This window comes from Stenella coeruleoalba (genome assembly GCF_951394435.1).
Source record: "Stenella coeruleoalba genome assembly, chromosome: 7".
Taxonomy (NCBI): domain Eukaryota; kingdom Metazoa; phylum Chordata; class Mammalia; order Artiodactyla; family Delphinidae; genus Stenella; species Stenella coeruleoalba.
Window position 1 is genome coordinate 77095273 of NC_137153.1, and position 20518 is coordinate 77115790.

Sequence of the window (20518 nt, forward strand, 5' to 3'; positions counted from 1 at the left end):
TACACTGTTGGTGGGAATGTAAATTGATACAGCCACTATGGAGAACAGTATGGAGGTTCCTTAAAAAACTGAAATTAGAACTACCATACAACCCAGCAATCCCACTACTGGGCATATACCCTGAGAAAACCATAATTCAAAAAGAGTCATGTACCACAATATTCATTGCAGCTCTATTTACAATAGCCAGGACATGGAACCAACCTAAGTGTCCATCGACAGATAAATGGATAAAGAAGATGTTGCATGTATATACAATGGAATATTACTCAGCCATAAAAAGAAATTAAATTGAGTTATTTGTAGTGAGGTGGATGGACCTAGAGTCTGTCATACAGAGTGAAGTAAGTCAGAAAGAGAAAAACAAATACCATATGCTAACACATATATATGGAATCTAAAAAAAACAAAAAAAGGTAATGAAGAACCTAGGGGCAGGACGGGAATAAAGACGCAGATCTACTAGAGAATGGACTGAGGACACGGGGAGGGGGAAGGGTAAGCTGGGACAAAGTGAGAGAGTGGCATGGACATATATACACTACCAAATGTAAAATAGATAGCTAGTGGGAAGCAGCCACATAGCACAGGGAGATCAGCTCGATGCTTTGTGACCACCTATATAGGGGTGGGATAGGGAGGATGGGAGGGAGATGCAAGAGGGAGGAGATACGGGGATATATGTATATGTATGGCTGATTCACTTTGTTATAAAGCAGAAACTAACACACCACTGTAAAGCAATTATACTCCAATAAAGATGTTAAAAAAAAAAAGCACGTTTGTCACAAATTCTAAAAGAAAAAAATAACAGTAAACCATGAGTAAAGGGGAAAATCTGATTTCTAGTTACCATATCATAATTATCAAATTTCCAGGTTTTTTACCTTTGTTTTAATGTGTTTACTTATGAATTTCTATAATTTAATTTTTAATAGTGGCTTTTATAACTAGCTGTTCCTGTACTCCAATGGATAGGCATCAATCTGTGCCTCCTCTATTCATGTTAGAATGTAGAGATAACTTTATTTTTAAGATTTTATGTTTTAAGAGTAGTTTTAGATTCACAGCAAAATTAGAAGGAAGGTATAGAGATTTCCGATATACCTCCTGCCCCTACACATGTATAACCTCCCCCATTATCAACATCCTTCACCAGGAAGTACATTTGCCACAGCTGATAAACCTACACTGACACATCATAATCACCCAAAGTCCACAGTTTACTTCAGGGTTCACTCTTGGTACTGTATATTCTATGGGTTTGGACAAATGTAAAAAAGGCATGTATCCATCATTATGATATCATACAGAGTATTTCCACTGCTCAAAAATCTTCTGCCTTCCACCTACTCATCTCTCCCCACCAATCCAAACCTTGGCAACACATATTTTTCACTGTCTTCATAGTTTCACTTTTCCAGAATATCATATAGTTAGAATCCTGCAGTATGTAGCCTTTTCAGATTGGCTTCCTTCACTTTGTAATATGCATTTAAGTTTCCACCATGTTTTTAAATGGCTTGATAAGCTCATTTCTTTTTAGCACTGAATAATAATCCATTCTCTGGAAGTTCCACAATTAATTTATCAAATGGAGGACAACTGGGTTGCTGCCAAGTTTTGGCAATTATGAATAACGCTGCTATAAGAATTTGTGTTGCAGGTTTTTGGGTGGACCTAAGTTTTCAATTCCTTTGACTAAATACTGAGAAGAACAACAGCTAGCTTGTATTATAAGAATATTTTTGGTTTTGTAAGAAACTACCAAATTGTCTTCCAAAGTGATTGTACTATTTTGCATTCCTACCTGCAGTGAATGAGAGTTCCTGTTTTTCCACATCCTCATCTGTGTTTGGTGTTATCAGTGTTCCAGATTTTGTCCATTCTAACAGGGTGTAGTAGCATCTCACTGTTGCTTTAATTTGTATTTTCTTGAGACATAACGTGGAGCAACTTTTCATATGCTTATTTGCCATCTGTATATCTTCTTTGGTGAGGTGTCAAAGTCTTTGGCCAGTTTTTAAATTGTGTTATTTGTTTTTTTCTTATTAAATTTTAAGAGTCCTTTGTATATTTTGGGTAACAGTCCTTTATCAGATGTGGCTTTTGCAAATATTTCCTCCTGGTCTGTGGCTTGTCTTCTCATTCTCTTGACATTATCTTTTGCAGATTAAAATTTTTAATCTCAGTGAAGTCTAGCTTTTCATTTATTTGCCTTTGGTGTTGTATCTAAAAAGTCATCTCCATACCCAAGGTCACCTAGGGCTTCTCATTTGTTATCTTCTAAGAAACTGTAGTTTTGCATTTTACATTTAGATCTGTGATCCATTTTGAGTTACTTTTTGTGCAGGGGTAAGGTCTGTGTTTAGACAATATTTGCTCCATTGTGTTATACATGCTCGTTTGCCAAATATCAGTTGACTATATTTAAAGAGGGTCTATTCTGAGCTCTCTATTCTGTTCCATTGATCTATTTGTCTATTCTTTTATCTACACTACACTGTCTTGCTTACTGTAACTTTATAGTAAGTCTTGAAGTCAGGTAGTGTCAATTCCCAGTTTTGTTCTTTAATATTTATTGGCTTTTCTGGGTCCTTTGTTTCTCCATATAAACTTTAGAATAACTTCGTAAATATCCCCAGAATAGCTTTTTGGGATTTTGATTGGGATTGCATTGAAATATAGATCAAGTTATTTCAGTTCTTAGAAAATTACCATCATCTTTTTATAACATCTTTTTTCAAGGCTACAGGTATTTTTGTAATATTAGTGCCTTAAAAACCAACGAGGGACCTTCACGATGGTGGAGGAGTAAGACATGGAGATCACCTTCCTCCCCACAAATACATCAAAAATAATCTACATGTGGAACAACTCCTACAGAACACCTACTGAATGCTGGCAGAAGACCTCAGACTTCCCAAAAGGCAAGAAAATCCCCATGTACCTGGAAAGGGCGAAAGAAAAAGAAAAAACAGAGACAAAAGAAGAGAGATGAGACCTGTACCTCTGAAAGGGAGCTGTGAAGAAGGAAAGGTTTCCACACACTAGGAAGCCCCTTCACTGGCAGAGACAGGGGTGGTGGGGGGAAGCTTCAGAGCTATGGAGGAGAGTGCAGCAACAGGGGTGCAGAGGGCAAAGCGGAGAGATTCCCACACAGAGGATCGGTGCTGACCAGCACTCACTGGCCTGAGAGGCTTGTCTGCTCACCCTCCAGGGCGGGTGAGGGCTGGGAGCTGAGACTCGGGCGTGGGAGGTCAGATCCCAGGGAGGGAACTGGGGTTTGGCTGCGTGAACACAGCCTGAAGGGGGCTAGTGCACCACAGCTAGCTGGGAGAGAGTCCGGGAAAAAGTCTGGACCTGCCTAAGAGGCAAGAGACCATTGTTTCGGGGTGCACGAGGAGAGGGGATTCCTTCCCTGTTTGCCCACAGGAGGCAGAGCACCGCCTAAATGAGCTCCACAGACGGGCACAAGCCACGGCTATCAGCTCAGACCCCAGAGACGGGCATAAAATGCTAAACGTTGCTCCTGCTGCAGCCACCAAGAAACCTGTGTGCAAGCACAGGTCACTATCCACAAACCCCTGGGAGTCTGTGCAGCCCACCACGGCCAGGGTACTGTGATCCAGGAACAATTTCCCTGGGAGAACACATGGTGCGCCTCAGGCTGTTGCAACAACATGCCAGCCTCTGCTGCCGCTGTCTAGCCCCACATTCCAACTATAACTACTGTACCCCCCCCCACCCCGGCCTGAAAGAGCAAGAGTGCCCTAATCAGCTGCTGCTTTAACCCTATCCTGTCTGGGTGGGAACAGATGCCTGAGGGCGACCTACACGCAGAGGTGGGGCCAAAACCAAAGCTGAACCCCAGGAGCTCTGAGAACAAAGAAGAGAAGCGAAATTTCTCTGTGCTGCCTCAGGAGCATCGGATTAAATCCCCCAAATCAACTTGAGGTACCATGCATCTGGAGAATACTTGAATAGACAACAAATGATCCCAAAATTGAGGTGGTGGACTTTGGGAGCAACTGTAGACTTGGAGTTTGCTGTCTGCAACTGATTTGTTTCTGATTTTTATGCTTATCTTGGTATAGTTTTTAGCACTTGTTATCATTGGTGGATTTGTTAATTGGTTTGGTTGCTCTCTTCTTTTTTTAAATTATTATTTTTAAACCTTTTTATTTTAATATTTATTTATTAAAATTTTTTTTTATTTCTCTTTTTCTCTTTTTCTTCTGAGCCATGTGGCTGACAGGGTCTTGGTGCTCTGGCCTGGTGTCAGGCCTGAGCCTCTTAGGTGGGAGAGCCGAGTTAAGCACACAGGCCCACCAGAGACCTCCTGTCTCCACATAATATCAAATGACAAAAGCTCTCCCAGAGATCTCTGTCTCAACACAAAGACCCAGCCCCACCCAATGGCCAGAAAGCTCCAGTGCTGGATGCCCCATTCCAAACAAATAGTATGACAGGAACACAACAGTATCCATTAGCAGAGAGGCTGCCTAAAATCATACTAAGTTCACAGACACCCCAAAACGCACCACCAGACATGGCCCTGTCCACCAGAAAGACAAGATCCAGACCCACTCACCAGAACACAGGCACCAGTTCCTTCAACCAGGAAGACTACACAACCCACTGAACCAACCACACTCATTGGGGGCAGACAACAAAAACAAAGGGAAATAGGAACCTGCAGGCTGCAAAATGGAGACCCCAAACTCAGTAAGTTAAACAAAATGAGAAGACAGAGAAATATGCAGCACAGGAAGAGCAACCACTAGACAAACAAATGATGAGGAAATAGGCAGTCTACCTGAAAAAGAATTCACAGTAATGATAGTAAACATGACCCAAAATCTTGGAAACAGAATGGAGAAAATACAAGAAATGTTTAACAAGGACCTAGAAGAACTAAAGAGCAAACAATGATAAACAACACAATAAATGAAAATAAAAATTCTCTAGAAGGAAGCAATAGCAAAATAACTGAGGCAGAAGAACAGATAAGTGACCGGGAAGATAAAATAGTGGAAATAACTACCGCATAGCAGAATAAAGAAAAAAGAATGAAAAGACTTGAGAACAGTCTCAGAGACCTTTGGAACAACATTAAATGCACCAACATTTGAACTACAGGGGTCCTAGAAGAAGAAGAGAAAAACAAAGGGTGTGAGAAAATGTTTGAAGATATCATAGTTGAAGATTTCCCTAACATGGGAAAGGAAATAGTCAATCAAGTCCAGGAAAAGCAGAGAGTCCCATACAGGATAAATCCAAGGAGAAACACTCCAAGACACATATTAATCAAACTATCAAAAATTTAATACAAAAAAAAAAATTTTAAAGCAGCAAAGGGGAAATGCAACAAATAACATACAATGGAATGCCCATAAGGTTAACAGCTGATCTTTCAGCAGAAACTCTGCAAGCCAGAAGGGAGTGGCAGGGCATATTTAAAGCGATGAAAGGGAAAAACCTACAACCAAGATTACTCTACCCAGTAAGGATCTCATTCAGATTTGACAGAGAAATTAAAAGCTTTACAGGCAACCAAAATTTAAGGGAATTCAGCACCACCAAAACAGCTTTACAACAAATACTAAAGGAACTTCTCTAGGCAGGAAGCACAAGAAAAGGAAAAGACCTACAATAAGAAATCCAAAACAATTAAGAAAATGGTAATAGGAACACAAGTATTGATAATTACCTTAAATGTAAATGGATTAAATGCTCGAAACATAAGACACGGACTGGCTGAATGGATACAAAAACAATATGCGTATATATGCTGTCTACAAGAGACCCACTTCAGACGTAGGGACACATATAGATTGAAAGTGAGGGATGGAAAAAGATATTCCATGCAAATGGAAATCAAAAGAAAGCTGGAGTAGCAATTCTCATATTAGACAAAAGAGACTTTAAAATAAAGACTATTAGAAGAGACAAAGAAGGACACTACATAATGATCAAGGGATTAATCCAAGAACAAGATATAACAATTGTAAATATTTATGCACCCAACGTAGGAGCATCTCAATACATAAGGCAAAGGCTAACAGCCATAAAAAGGGAAATCGACAGTAACACAATCATTGTAGGGGACTTTAACACCCTACTGTCACCAACGGACAGATCATCCAAACTGAATATAAATAAGGAAACACAAGGTTTAAATGATACATTAAACAAGATGGACTTAATTGATATTTATAGGACATTCCATCCAAAAACAACAGAATACACTTTCTTCTCAAGTGCTCATGGAACATTCTCCAGGATAGATCATACCTTGGGTCACAAATCAATTCTTGGTAAATTTAAGAAAATTGATATCGTATCAAGTACCTTTTCCGATGACAATACTATGACACTAGATATCAATTACAAGAAAAAATCTGTAAAAAATACAAAGATATGGAGGCAAAACAATACACTACTAAATAACCAAGAGATCACTGAAGAAATCAAAGAGGCAATAAAAAAATATCTAGAAACAACTGACAATGGAGACACGACGACCCAAAACCTATGGGATGCAGCAAAAGTAGTTCTAAGTGGTGAGTTTATAGCAATACAATCCTACCCCAAGAAAGAAGAAAAATCTCAAACAACCTAACCCTACACCTAAAACAGTTAGAGAAAGAAAAACAAAAAACCCCCAAAGTTAGCAGAAGGAAAGAAATCATAAAGATCAGATCATAAATAAATGAAAAAGAAATGAAGGAAACAATAGCAAAGATGAATAAAACTAAAAGCTGGTTCTTTGAGAAGATAAAAATATTTGATAAGCTGTTAGCCAGACTCATCAGGAAAAACAGGGGGAAGACTCAAATCAATAGAATTAGGAATGAAAAAGGAGAAGTGACAACTGACACTGCAGAAATACAAAGGATCGTGAGAGATTACTGCAAGGAACTATATGCCAATAAAATGGATAACCTGGAAAAAATGGAAAAATTCTTAGAAAAGCACAATCTTCCGAAACTGAACCAGGAAGAAATAGAAAATATAAACAGACCAATCACAAGCACTGAAATTGAGACTGTGATGAAAAATCTTCCAAAAAACAAAAGCCCAGGACGAGATGCTTTCACAGGCGAATTCTATCAAACATTTAGAGAAGAGCTAACATCTATCCTTCTCAAACTCTTCCAAAATACAGCAGAGGGATGAACAGTCCCAAACTCATTCTACAAGGCCACCATCACCCTGATACCAAAACCAGACAAAGATGTCACAAAGAAAGAAAACTATAGGCCAATATCAATGATGAACATAGATGCAAAAATCCTCAACAAAATACTAGCAAACAGAATCCAACAGCACATTAAAAGGATCATACACCATGATCAAGTGGGGTTTATCCCAGGAATGTAAGGATTCTTCAATATATGCAAATCAATCAACGTTATACACCATATTAACAAGCTGAAGAATAAAAACCATATGATAATTTCAATACCTGCAGATAAAGCTTTTGACCAAATTCAATGTCCATTTATGGTAAAAACTCTCCAGAAAGTAGCCACTGAGGGAACCTACCTCAACATGATAAAGGCCATATATAACAAACCCAGAGCAAACGTCATTCTCAATGGTGAAAAACCAAAAGCATTTCCTCTGAAATCAGGAAGAAGACAAGGTTGCCCACTCTCACTGCTATAATTCAACATAGTTTTGGAAGTTTTACCCACAGGAAGCAGAGAAAAAAAGAAATAAAAGGAATGCAAATCAGAAAAGAAGAAGTAAAACTGTCACTGTTTGAAGATGACATGATACTATACATAGAGAATCCTAAAGATGCTACCAGAAAACTACTACAGGTACTCAATGAATTTGGTAATTAGAAGGATACAAAATAAATGCACAGAAATCTCTTGCATTCCTATATACTAATGATGAAACATCTCTAAGAGAAATTAAGGAGAGAAAGCTGTGGTGGGTGGTGGTGGTGGTGTGATGAATTGGGAGATTGGGATTGACATGTATACACTGATGTATATAAAATGGATGACTAATAAGAACCTGCTGTATAAAAAAAATTAAAAATAAATTAATTAATTAAAAAGAAAAAGAAATTAAGGAAACACTCCCATTCACCACTGCAACAAAAAGAGTAAAATTCCTTGGAACAAACCTCTGCCTTTTCATCTTGTCTATGTTTCTGTGATTGTGGTTTTCGTTCCACAGGCTGCAGGATTGTAATTCTTCTTGCTTTTGCTATCTGCCCTCTGGTGGATGAGGCTATCTCCGTTTTCACCCTTCTGTTCCATTACCTTCTGCCATTTTTCAGGCAACTTCATAATACCATCGTCCCAAAACTTTATCTTTTTGAGCAAAGAACTGTTCCAGGTGTCTTTTACAGTCTTCCAAGGAGTTGAAATTTTTTCCTTTAAGAGAATTATGTAAAGACCTAAATAAATGGAAATCCAAAGATGCAATGTCTGGTGAATACAGAGGATGAATCAGAAGTTCCCAGCCAAGCTGTAACAGTTTTTGCCTGGTCATCAAAGAAACATGTAGTCTTGCGTTACACTGATGGAAGATTATGCATTTTTTTCTTGACTAATTTTGGGAACTTTTCATTGAGGGATGCTTTCAGTTGGTCTAATTGGGTGTAGTCCTTGTTGGAATTAACTGGTTGGTTTTCCGAAAGGAGTTCATAATAGAGGACTCTCTTCCAATCCCACCATATACACAATATCACCTTCTTTGGATGAACACCTGCCTTTGGTGTGGTTGGTAGTGGTTCATTTCGCCTGCCCCACAATTGTTTCCATTCCACTTTATCGTACAGTATCCACTTTTCATCGCCCATCACAATTTGTTTTAAAAACAGAACATTTGGGCTTCCCTGGTGGCGCAGTGGTTAAGAATCTGCCTGCCAATGCAGGAGACACGGGTTCAATCCCTGGTCCAGGAAGATCCCACATGCCGCAGAGCAACTAAGCCCGTGTGCCACAACTACTGAGCCTGTGTCCTAGATCCTTCTAACCACAGTTACTGAAGCCCATGCATCTAGAGCCTGTGCTCTGCAACAACAGAAGCCACTGCAATGAGAACCCACACACAGCAACGAAGACCCAATGCAGCCATAAATAAATAAATAAATAAATAAAACCAAACAAACAAAAAAACAGAACACTTTCATTATGTTTAAATAGAGAATCACATGCAGAAATAGAGTCAAGAAGGTTTATTTTGCTTAACTTATGTGGAACCCAAACATTAAAGCAATTCACATAACCAAGCTGGTGCAAATGATTTTCAATGCTTGATTTGGAATTCTGAGTATGTCAGTTATCTCCCGCATGGTGTAATGTTGATTGTTCTCAATGAATGTCTTGATTTGATCAGTATCAACTTCAACTGTTCCACCTGAGTGTGGAGCATCATCCAGTGAGAAATCTCCAGCACAAAACTTCGCAAGCCACTTTTGACACATTTGATCAGTCACAGCACCTTCTCCATACACTGCACAAATCTTTGTTTTGCGTTTCCATTGCATTTTTACCTTTCTTGAAATAATAAAGCATAATGTGCCGAAAACGTTGCTTTTTCCTTCTCTCTTCAATATTAAAATGGATACACAAAAATTCACCAATTTTGATAAGTCTTTTTTAAAATGCATGCTGATATGACAGCTGTCACAATACAATCTGACAAAATTGTTTTGAATGAAGTTAAAGACAGCTAAGTGCTATGAGAGCCATCTTATGGAAAAAAAACAAACGAACCTTTTGGCCAACCCAATACTTCACAGTAACTTCTTCCCTATATGTCAGCCTTAGTCAGTGTTTAAACAAGTCCAATTCAACCAGATGGACAGCTACTACCAGATAAACCCACATGATATTTCCCCACTCCTCTATCTTTGTAATTTTTATTTTACTTGATTTCAATTCATTTCATATTTTGCACATCTAGCATATCAAGCACTATTTTACGTAAAATTGTTGAAGCTTTCCAATCTTATCCAGCTATATACTTTCCTCTGAATACACAGATCTCCTTATCACTCTACAACTTATAAATATATGTCATCTTTTATTGCTTTCTTATATTCTTACATTTCTTATTTTCTTATATTTCTTACATTGTTACTTGATTGACTTTTTTTGGTTATTGTTTTGTTTTCTTGAATCTCTTCCTTTTTCTCCAAAGTAGTATGAAAGCATAGCTTTTTTTCTTTCTTTATAAAAAGGAAAGTATAAATCATTTTGTTTAAACTATAAACTTAACACTTGTATATGCTTTACGGTAATTCTGGGCATGACTGATTTCTCTTTCTAAACGGAAACAGGAATAGAGTACAAACATGCAATTAGGTGTGGAGACTCAGAATAGTTGCTGTATCTGTGGTGATGAATGTAAGATTTGTCTAGAGAGCATCCAGGGATTTGCACTAATGATCAAACTTTTTTTCAAGTTAAATTTATCTTTATAATCATTCCTTGAATTTAGTTATGGAGATCTGATGATTTCAAAAGTTTCATTCCTCAAAAATCCACATGGAATCATAAAACAAAAAAAATCGGGGATCATGTCTGTTTCCTGTGTGTATATTGGTGCGTTAGATATTGTAACTAAAGGTCACCTTCTAACCCCTTTCTTACCTGTTTCCAAATATGAGCCAAAATCATCTTTTGATGTGCAGGACTAGATGATTTAGAAACTCTCATTCCCTCCTCAATCTTCCTGAGAAGTATGTACCTCCTGGAAGGTGAAATAAAAATGGTTCAGCCAAGACTCTAATATTCAGTAAATCTTAAATAAAGTAAACTTTCTGAGTCTTTTTGCTCATCATGGACTTAGAAAATAACTTCTTAGGGTTATCATGAGGATCTGAAAATGACATCTAAAACATCTGGCTCATTCAATGACCAGTGGCTATTTTAATAAGGCTTACACAATCAACATTTTAATTCACAACACATATCTCATTTTGAGAAAAAAAAAAAAAAAAACCACTACCATTTGTTAATGATTCTTATGTCAAGGTTATCCTATTAGTTTTGGGGAAATGTTTAGTCTTATATTTAATCTTAAGCCCAAACCAAAAGCTGGAAATTTGAACACCTAACATCCTCCATTTTCATCTCTTCTCCTCCTCCAAACACACAAATCACCACAAAAGTGACTGATTTGACAATTTCAAGTTCACTGAAGAAAGTTTTAACACAACAAAGAAGGGAAAGTCACAGGCAGAGTCATCCATGAATAACTTTATTAAAACTCACAGAAAATGCTTCCTGTAAAGTCAGGAAATCCCTTCTTTTCCTAAAGGCCTCTTCTGTAAATACCTTCAGGAATCCTAAGAGTCAGTATCCAACTATGCCACCAGCTCCTCACTTCAGTCTTAGAATCCCTACATTAAAGATGAAGGGGCCTGGGAACAATGATGCCTGGAAGGCCCTTGGCCTCCAGGCAAAGTGTAGAGAGATGTACATTTTCACTGATACCATCACACATTCATCCAGTCTTCCAACCACTTTCTTCTTGACCATCACAAAATTACAGGCATCTTTCTAGTCTCAGGAGATATCAAATATTTCCTCTTTCTTTTAGTATCTCTGGTAGGTGAATTAGGAAGACCTGGGCCCACTTGGACTATGGTCTCTAATTGCACTTCCACCCTGGAACCTGAGTAGTCAATGATGCACAGCATCTGGGGAGCAGATTCTGGGGATGCAGACCTAATTAAAAACACTAACTTTACTAGTGGGTGCCCAGGGCATGCTCCAGTGAGCATATGGGCTGCATTCTCTGCACTCAGAATAGTCAAAAGGGAGTGACCTAATGTACCCCCTCACAGGGCCTTGCAGTGGTTCTTCTAGCTACTCCTCAGTAAACACTGAGGAACATAATACTACAGTCTCATGTATTGAGGCCACATCTGCACAAGCCAGGAGTTGTGATGAGTTAGACACAAATTATGTTCAAATGGAATATGTACATACTGATATATTAATAGTTCTTATTACATTAACTATACTAATATTAATATAACCCATATGATATACAGTTATATAAATTTAATAATACTTAATTTCTAAATATTTTGTTCATATACTGAAATTTATGTAAGGTATATTTAATTTAACTATTTTTATATGTATATAAAATGAAACATGTCATATGATATATACAGTATTAACATATAGAAGTACAATTATGATTTCAGTAAAGTTTATACAATACTTAGTGAAAAGCATTTTACATTTATTATGTGATATAAGTGACACAACTCCTCGAGAGAGGTGCTGTTATTATCCCCACATTAACGATATGGACACTGAGAGAAGCAAGAAGAACTACAATCCTGCAGCCTGTGGAACGAAAACCACAATCACAGAAACATAGACAAGATGAAAAGGCAGAGGTCTATGTACCAGATGAAGGAACAAGATAAAATCCCAGAAAAACAACTGAGTGAGGTGGAGATAGGCAACCTCCCAGAAAAAGAATTCAGTATAATGATAGTGAAGTTGATCCAGGACCTTGGAAAAAGAATGGAGGCAAAGATTGAGAAGATGCAAGAAATGTTTAACAAAGACCTAGAAGTATTAAAGAACAAACACCGAGAAGAATTAAAGAACAAACAAACAGAGATGAACAATACAATAACCGAAATGAAAAATACAGTAGAAGGAATCAATAGCAGAATAACTGAGGCAGAAGAACGGATAAGTGACCTGGAAGACAAAATGGCGACATTCACTACCATGGAACAGAATAAAGAAAAAAGAATGAAAAGAAATGAAGAAGGCCTAAGAGATCTCTGGGACAACGTTAAATGCAACACCATGCCCATTATAGGGGTCCCAGAAGAAGAAGAGAGAGAGAAAGGACCTGAGATGTTTGAAGAGCTTATAGTCGAAAACTTCCCTAACATGGAAAGGAAATAGCCACCCAAGTCCAGGAAGCGCAGAGAGCCCCAGGCAGGATAAATCCAAGGAGAAACATGCTGAGACCCATTGTAAGCAAATTGACAAAAATCAAAGACAAAGAAAAATTACTGAAAGCAACAAGGGAAAAACGACAAATAACATACAAGGGAGCTCCCATAAGGTTAACAGCTGATTTCTCAGCAGAAACTCTACAAGCCAGAAGGGAGTGGCATGATAGACTTAAAGTGATGAAAGGGAAGAACCTACAACCAAGATTACTCTACCCGGCAAGGATCTCATGCAGATTCCATGGAGAAATCAAAAGCTTTACAGACAAGCAAAAGCTAAGAGAATTCAGCACCACCAAACGAGCTCTACAACAAATGCTAAAGGAACCTCTCTAAGTGGGAAACACAAGAGAAGAAAAGGACCTACAAAAACAAACCCATAACAATTAAGAAAATGGTAATAGGAACATACATATCGATAATTACCTTAAGCGTCAATGGATTAAATGCTCCAACCAAAAGACACAGACTGGCTGAAAGTAAACAAAAACAAGACCCATATATAGGCTGTCTACAAGAGACCCACTTCAGACCCAGGGACACGTACAGACTGAAAGTGAGGGGATGGAAAAAGATATTCCATGCAAATGGAAAGCGAAAGAAAGCTGGAGTAGCAATACTCATATCAGATAAAATAGACTTTAAAATAAAGAATGTTAAAAGAGACAAGGAAGGACACTACATGATGATCAAGGGTTCAATCCAATAGGAAGATATAACAATTATAAATATATATGCACCCAACATAGGAGCACCACAATACATAAGGCAACTGCTAACAGCTATAAAAGAGGAAATCGACAGTAACACAGTAATAGTGGGGTGCTTTAACACCTCACTTACACCAATGGACAGATCATCCAAACAGAAAATTAATAAGGAAACACAAACTTTAAATGACACAATAGACCAGATAGATTTAATTGATATTTATAGGACATTCCATCCAAAAACAGCAGATTACAGTTTCTTCTCAAGTGCACACCAAACATTCTCCAGGATAGATCACATCTTGGGTCCCAAATCAAGCCTCAGTAAATTAAAGAAGACTGAAATCATATCAAGCATCTTTTCTGACCACAACACTATGAGATTAGAAATAAATTAAAGGAAAAATAACGTAAAAAATGCAAACACATGGAAGCTAAACACTACATTAATAAATAACCAAGAGATCAATGAAGAAATCAAAGAGGAAATCAAAAACTACCTAGAGACAAATTACAATGAAAACACGACGATCCAAAACCTATGGGTTGCAGCAAAAGCAGTTCTAAGAGGGAAGTTTATAGCAATAGAAGCCTACTTCAAGAAACAAGAAAAATCTGAAATAAACAATCTAACCTTACACATAAAGGAACTAGAGAAAAAAGAAACAAAACCCAAATTTAGTAGAAGGAAAGCAATCATAAAGATCAGAGCAGAGGTATATGAAATAGAAACAAAGAAAACAATAGCAAAGATCAATAAAACTAAAAGCTGGTTCTTTGAGAAGATAAACAAAATGGATAAACCATTAGCCAGACTCATCAAGAAAAAGATGGAGAGGACTCAAATCAATAAAATTAGAAATGAAAAAGGAGACGTTACAACAGACACCGCAGAAAAACAAAGCATCCTAAGAGGCTACTATAAGCAACTCTATGCCAATAAAATGGACAACCTGGAAGAAATGGACAAATTCTTAGAAAGGTATAACCTTCCAAGACTGAACCAGGAAGAAATAGAAAATATGATCAGACCAATCACAAGTAATGAAATTGAAACTGTGATTAAAAATCTTCCAACAAACAAAACTCCAGGACAAGATGGCTTCACAGGTGAATTCTCTCAAACATTTAGAGAAGAGCTAACACCCATCCTTCTCAAACTCTTCCAAAAAATTGCAGAGGAAGGAACACTCCCAAACTCATTCTATGAGGCCACCATCACCCTGATACCAAAACCAGACAAAGATACTACAAAAAAAAGAAAATTACAGACCAATATCACTGATGAATATAGATACAAAAATCCTCAAAATACTAGCAAACAGAATCCAACAACACATTAAAAGGATCATGCACCATGATCAAGTGGGATTTATCCCAGGGATGCAAGGATTCTTCAATATATGCAAATCAATCAATGTGATACACCATATTAACAAACTGAAGAATAAAAACCATATGATCATCTCAATGGATGCAGAAAAAGCTTTTGACAAAATTCAACACCCGTTTATGAAAAAACTCTCCAGATAGTGGGCATAGAGGGAACCTACCTCAGCATAATAAAGGCCATATACGACAAACCCACACCAAACATCATTCTCAATGGTGAAAAACTGAAAGCATTTCCTCTAAGATCAGAAAGAAGACAAGAATGTCCACTCTCGCCACACTTATTCAACATAGTTTTGGAAGTCCTAGCCACGGCAATCAGAGAAGAAAAAGAAATAAAAGGAATACAAATCGGAAAAGAAGAAGTAAAACTGTCACTGTTTGCAGATGACAGGATACTATACATAGAGAATCCTAAAGATGCCACCGGAAAACTACTAGAGCTAATCAGTGAATTTGGTAAAGTTGCAGGATACAAAACTAATGCACAGAAATCTCTTGCATTCCTATGCATTAATGACGAAAAACCTGAAAGAGAAATTAAGGAAACACTCCAATTTACCATTGCAACAAAAAGCATAAAATACCTAGGAATAAACCTACCTAGGGAGACAAAAGACTTGTATGCAGAAAACTATAAGACACTGATGAAAGAAATTAAAGATGGTACAAACAGATGAGAGATATACCATGTTCTTGGATTGGGAGAATCAGTATTGTGAAAATGATTATACTACCCAAAGCAATCTACAGATTCAATGAAATCCCTCTCAAATTGCCAGTGGCATTTCTTACAGAACTAGATCAAAAAATCTTAAAGTATCTATGGAGATAAAAAAGACCCTGATTAGCCAAAGCAATCTTGAGAAAAGAAAAAAAAATTCAGAGCTGGAAGAATCCGATTCCCTGACTTCAGACTATACTTATAAAGCTATAGTAATCAAGACAATATGGTACTGGCACAAAAACAGAAATATAGATCAATGGAACAGGATAGAAAGCCCAGAGATAAACCCACACACCTATGGTCAACTAATCTGACAAATGAGGCAAGGATATACAATGGAGAAAAGATAGTATTTTCAATAACTCGTGCTGGGAAAACTGGAGAGCTACATTAAAAGAAAATGAAAATAGAACACACCCTAACACCCTACAGAAAAATAAACTCAAAATGGCTTAGAGACCGAAATGTAAGACTGGACACCATAAAAACTTATAGGGAGACATAGGAGGAACACTCTTTGACATAAATCACAGCAAGATCGTTTTTGGTCTACCTCCTGGAGCAACGGAAATAAAAACAAAAATAAACAAATGGGACCTAATGAAACTTAAAAGCTTTTGCAAAGCAAAGGAAACTAAAACAAGATGAAAGGCAACCCTCAGAATGGGAGAAAATATTTGCAAACGTATCAAAGGACAAGGATTATTCTCCAAAATATATAAACAACTCATGTAACTCAATATTAAGGAAACAAACAACCCAATAAATAAATGGGCAGAAGACCTAAATAGACATTTCTCCAAAGAAGATATACAGGTGGCCAAGAAGCATATGAAAACCTGCTCAATATCACTAATTATTAGAGAAATGCAAATCAAAACTACAATTAGGTATCACCTCACACCGGTTAGAATGGGCATCATCAGAAATCTACAAACAACAAATGCTGGAGAGGGTTTGGAGAAAAGGGAATCCTCTTGTCCTATTGTTAGGAATGTAATTTGGTACAGCCACTATGGAGAACAGTATGGAGGTTCCTTAAAAAACTAAAAATAGAATTATCATATGACCCAGCAATCCCACTACTGGGCATATACCCAGTGAAAACCAGAATTCAAAAAGACACATGCACCCCAATGTTGATTGCAGCACTATTTACGATAGTCAGGTCATGGAAGGAACGTAAATGCCCATCAACAGACAAATAGATAAAGAAGATGTGGTACATATATACAATGGAATATTACTCAGCCATAAAAAGGAACGAAAGTGGGTCAGTTGTAGAGACGTGGATGGATCCAGAGACTGTCATACAGAGAGAAGTAAGTCAGAAAGAGGAAAACAAATATCATATACTAACGCGTATATGTGGAACCTAGAAAAATGGTACAGACGAATGGGTTTGCAGGGCAGAAATAGAGACACAGATGTAGAGAACAGATGTATGGACACCAAGGGGGGGAAAGTGGCAGGGGGTGGTGGTGTGATCAATTGGGAGATTGGGATTTACATACGTACACTAATATGTATAAAATGGATAGCTAATAAGAAACTGCTGCATAAAAAAGAAAAAAAAGATATGGACACTGAAGCTTAGAGAGGTTAAATAAGGGTTAATTTGTGTCCCTTAACAGGGACACCATGCTGCTTTCCACGTGTCATCTCTGCTTGTGCAGAGCACAGATAATGATGACATCGTACCTTCATTTGCCTGTGGGCTGATGTATTGAAAAGCTCCTATCATCAGGTTACTGCCAGTAAAATGTAGTGAGCATTTTTAGCCAGGCTTTCTTATAAGCACTTTAGGCAATTTACATCGTTTTCTTCTATAAAAAGTTCCGCAAGGTTCAAACAATGGAATACTATAGAGCAATGAGGATATCCAGTGTATAATACACTTAAAATTATGGTTGGACATCGTAAGCTTAATGTTGAAGGAATGAGTCAGATACGTATGCGGTGCCATTTTCACAATGTATGAAACAAGACAAAACTAATCTCTGCTATTAGAAGTCAGGGCAGTGGCTACCTTGGGAAGGGACAGTGACTGGAAGGGGCCAAGAGGATGCTTTATTGAGTGCTGACGAGGTCTGCTTCTTTGACAGGGATACCAGTTACAGAAGAGGGTTCAGTTTGTAAAAATTCATCAAACTGAACGAAATATTGTTTGGATTTCTTTGTGTGTATAACTTACTTCATTTAAAAGTTTCACATATGCAGGTGTAGTGCACATGCACACACACATACATACATACACACACACACACACACATACACCATGAAGCCTTTAAAAAATTCTTTGAGGTATATACTTTATTATAGTTGTTTTTGATATTATCATTGTCTAGATACTGAGGCATATAGAGGTTAAGTAATCATGCTCAGGTCACACAACTAGCAACTAATGTAGCCAAGGCATTTTGAACCCATAGTTTGGGGACATAGCTCCTAACCCTCTAGTAAAGTTAGTAAAATAGTACTTGGAGGCCAAACATACATACTATTAGTTTTTAAATATATCAAGATGCTTTACTAATTAATAAAATGCAAACTAATTTTATTGTTTCTGATACTCTGAAAGCTTTTAGACTTGGATTTTCCCAATCCAAAATTATCAAAAATACATTTCTTATTATGTGTGGATATGTATAAAATTAAAAAGGTCCTCTTACTGGGAAAAGCTGGGAACCACTGTCTTAGAACATAAACATGAAGAATCAATTAAATCAATTTTTTATGAACAGCCTCTCAGAACTCAGCCTCTGAAGTCCCCTTCAAGCCTGTTCATTATACTGAGGACCAGTGTTATGTCTGTGGATGACTGAAGTTCTGACTGATGTTACTGAGTACTAATTAAACCTCATCCTGTGAGGTGGAGCTCTGGTAGAATCATTCTAAAACTAATTTTCAGAAATGCTTGTCCCACCTCAACAGATGCTACATCACTGTGAATATGAAGGTTATGTTGTATAAAGCAAAGGGTTATTCTAGACATGTCAGTCGCTGCGCAAGTCAATCAGCAGCCTCTACTACAGATGATTTCCATTCACTGTAGCATACAGACAGAATCTGTAATTATGCATTTATTTGGGTGTTGTTTGTTTCTATATACATTAGTTGTCATATAGTTGTCAACTCCATGAGGGAGAGGACTCTGGCTATCTCCCATTGCCAGCGTGTCACAAACAAACAACTGGCATGAGTGCTAGCCAAGATCAGATACTGAATGGATGAATGAATGAATGAGAGAGATCTAAAATTTAAGTATGTCATATTACCTCTCTGATGGTGGCCAAGTTATTCAACTTCTTTGAATCTCAATTCTTTAAATCTGTGAAACATTAACCTCTTTTATTTTAAGTATTACATGAGATGATGTATATAAAATTTATAGTAAGCACTTGATAAGTGGTAGCTATTAATAGATTTCTTTTAAAATTTTTATATCTAAAAGCAGCACTAAAGAAACTGGAGGAGGTAATGGCAGAAAATGAAGATACTTAAAGTCTCACAAAGGATACTCAGTGTCTCACCCAAGAGGTGAAACTGAGGAATAGGGCTAAGAAGATGCGGCTAAGCGTAATGTAACTTATATATGCTGAGAAGTTAAAGCACAATAATTCAAAGTGAAAAGGCACACTGAGAATGCCTTGTAAACTGAGAGCAGATGTATACTGGTGGGTCAGTATTTACAAAGCCAATAGTTGTGCACAGAGACTAAAGCAAGGTGGCATTTTAGATCCCAAGAGTATCACAGAACCAGGATAAATTACTTGACATGAATAAAAACCTTTAATACAGATACGTACAATGTAGAGGAAGGAGTTTTATCCTCTCTACATATGTAATGTGTATTCAGTGTCAGGTCTCCACTGTATACTGTGTTGAAACACCAAGTGTAGAAGACAAACATTATCTGTGCTTCCAGATTTGGGGTTTTGGTTAGATATGCAGTTTATGCCCCCGGAGCTACTTACCCATTTTCGCCTTTTCACTGAGCTCACTCTATGATGACCCTGTTCCTTCCCATTATGTTCTACCCTGATTTGTATGGTAATTAGTTCCATGTTTTTTAAAATAGTTTTGATCACCCCAAAATGCTTCCCTAAACACTTGTCTGTTTTGAACTTTGTGTAATAGAATCATACGATATATGTCATATATTTTTTGTCCTTTCTTTTACTAGAAGAGGGAAAATTAGACCACATTGTAAGAGTGAAGGGTATCATTACAAGGATGAAAATGAAAGTCAAGCAGTGGGAAAAGACAGAGAGAGAGAAAAAGCAATGGGGGCTGATCCCACCATCCTTAGAACACAGATCTACCAATGGGAGCGGAAGATGTTCCTGTTTTAGAGTTTGGGCTCCTCTGGGCTCCTGTGGCTGCTGCTGCCAATGCTACTGTGGAATGGCTTCAGACATGAGGTAGTGGAAGGAAAATACGAGAAAAAGGAGAGGAGGTGCCTCACCCTCTCGGAGCATGATGAGCGCGCTCCTTCTCACTCTGAGCCACAACTGGAGGGCTTCTCCTAGAGCCCTCTCTGTATGCTACCCAGTGCCCACTTCTGCACGGGCCAGAAATATTGGAGGAAAACAACAGCAAGCAATCTCACCATTAGGTCAATGATGCTTTACATTATGGTCTTCTTCCTCAATTTACTTTGTATGATTACTTTTCAGAGCCCTCAAACGCCACTCCATGCATTTTGTACAGGTTTTACAG

At 37.6% G+C, this 20518-nt stretch overlaps 1 protein-coding gene across 2 annotated transcripts in view; it reads right to left on the reverse strand.

Annotated features, from left to right (window-relative positions):
- The window catches only part of LOC307189672 (uncharacterized protein), a 568050-nt gene that overhangs the window by 283585 nt on the left and 263947 nt on the right, over window positions 1-20518 (reverse strand). For both annotated transcript variants that reach the window (XM_079928006.1, XM_079928007.1), the window contains exon 6: window positions 10626-10725. The gene's annotated coding sequence lies outside the window, so the exon portion shown is untranslated. The remainder of the gene's footprint in view (window positions 1-10625; window positions 10726-20518) is intronic.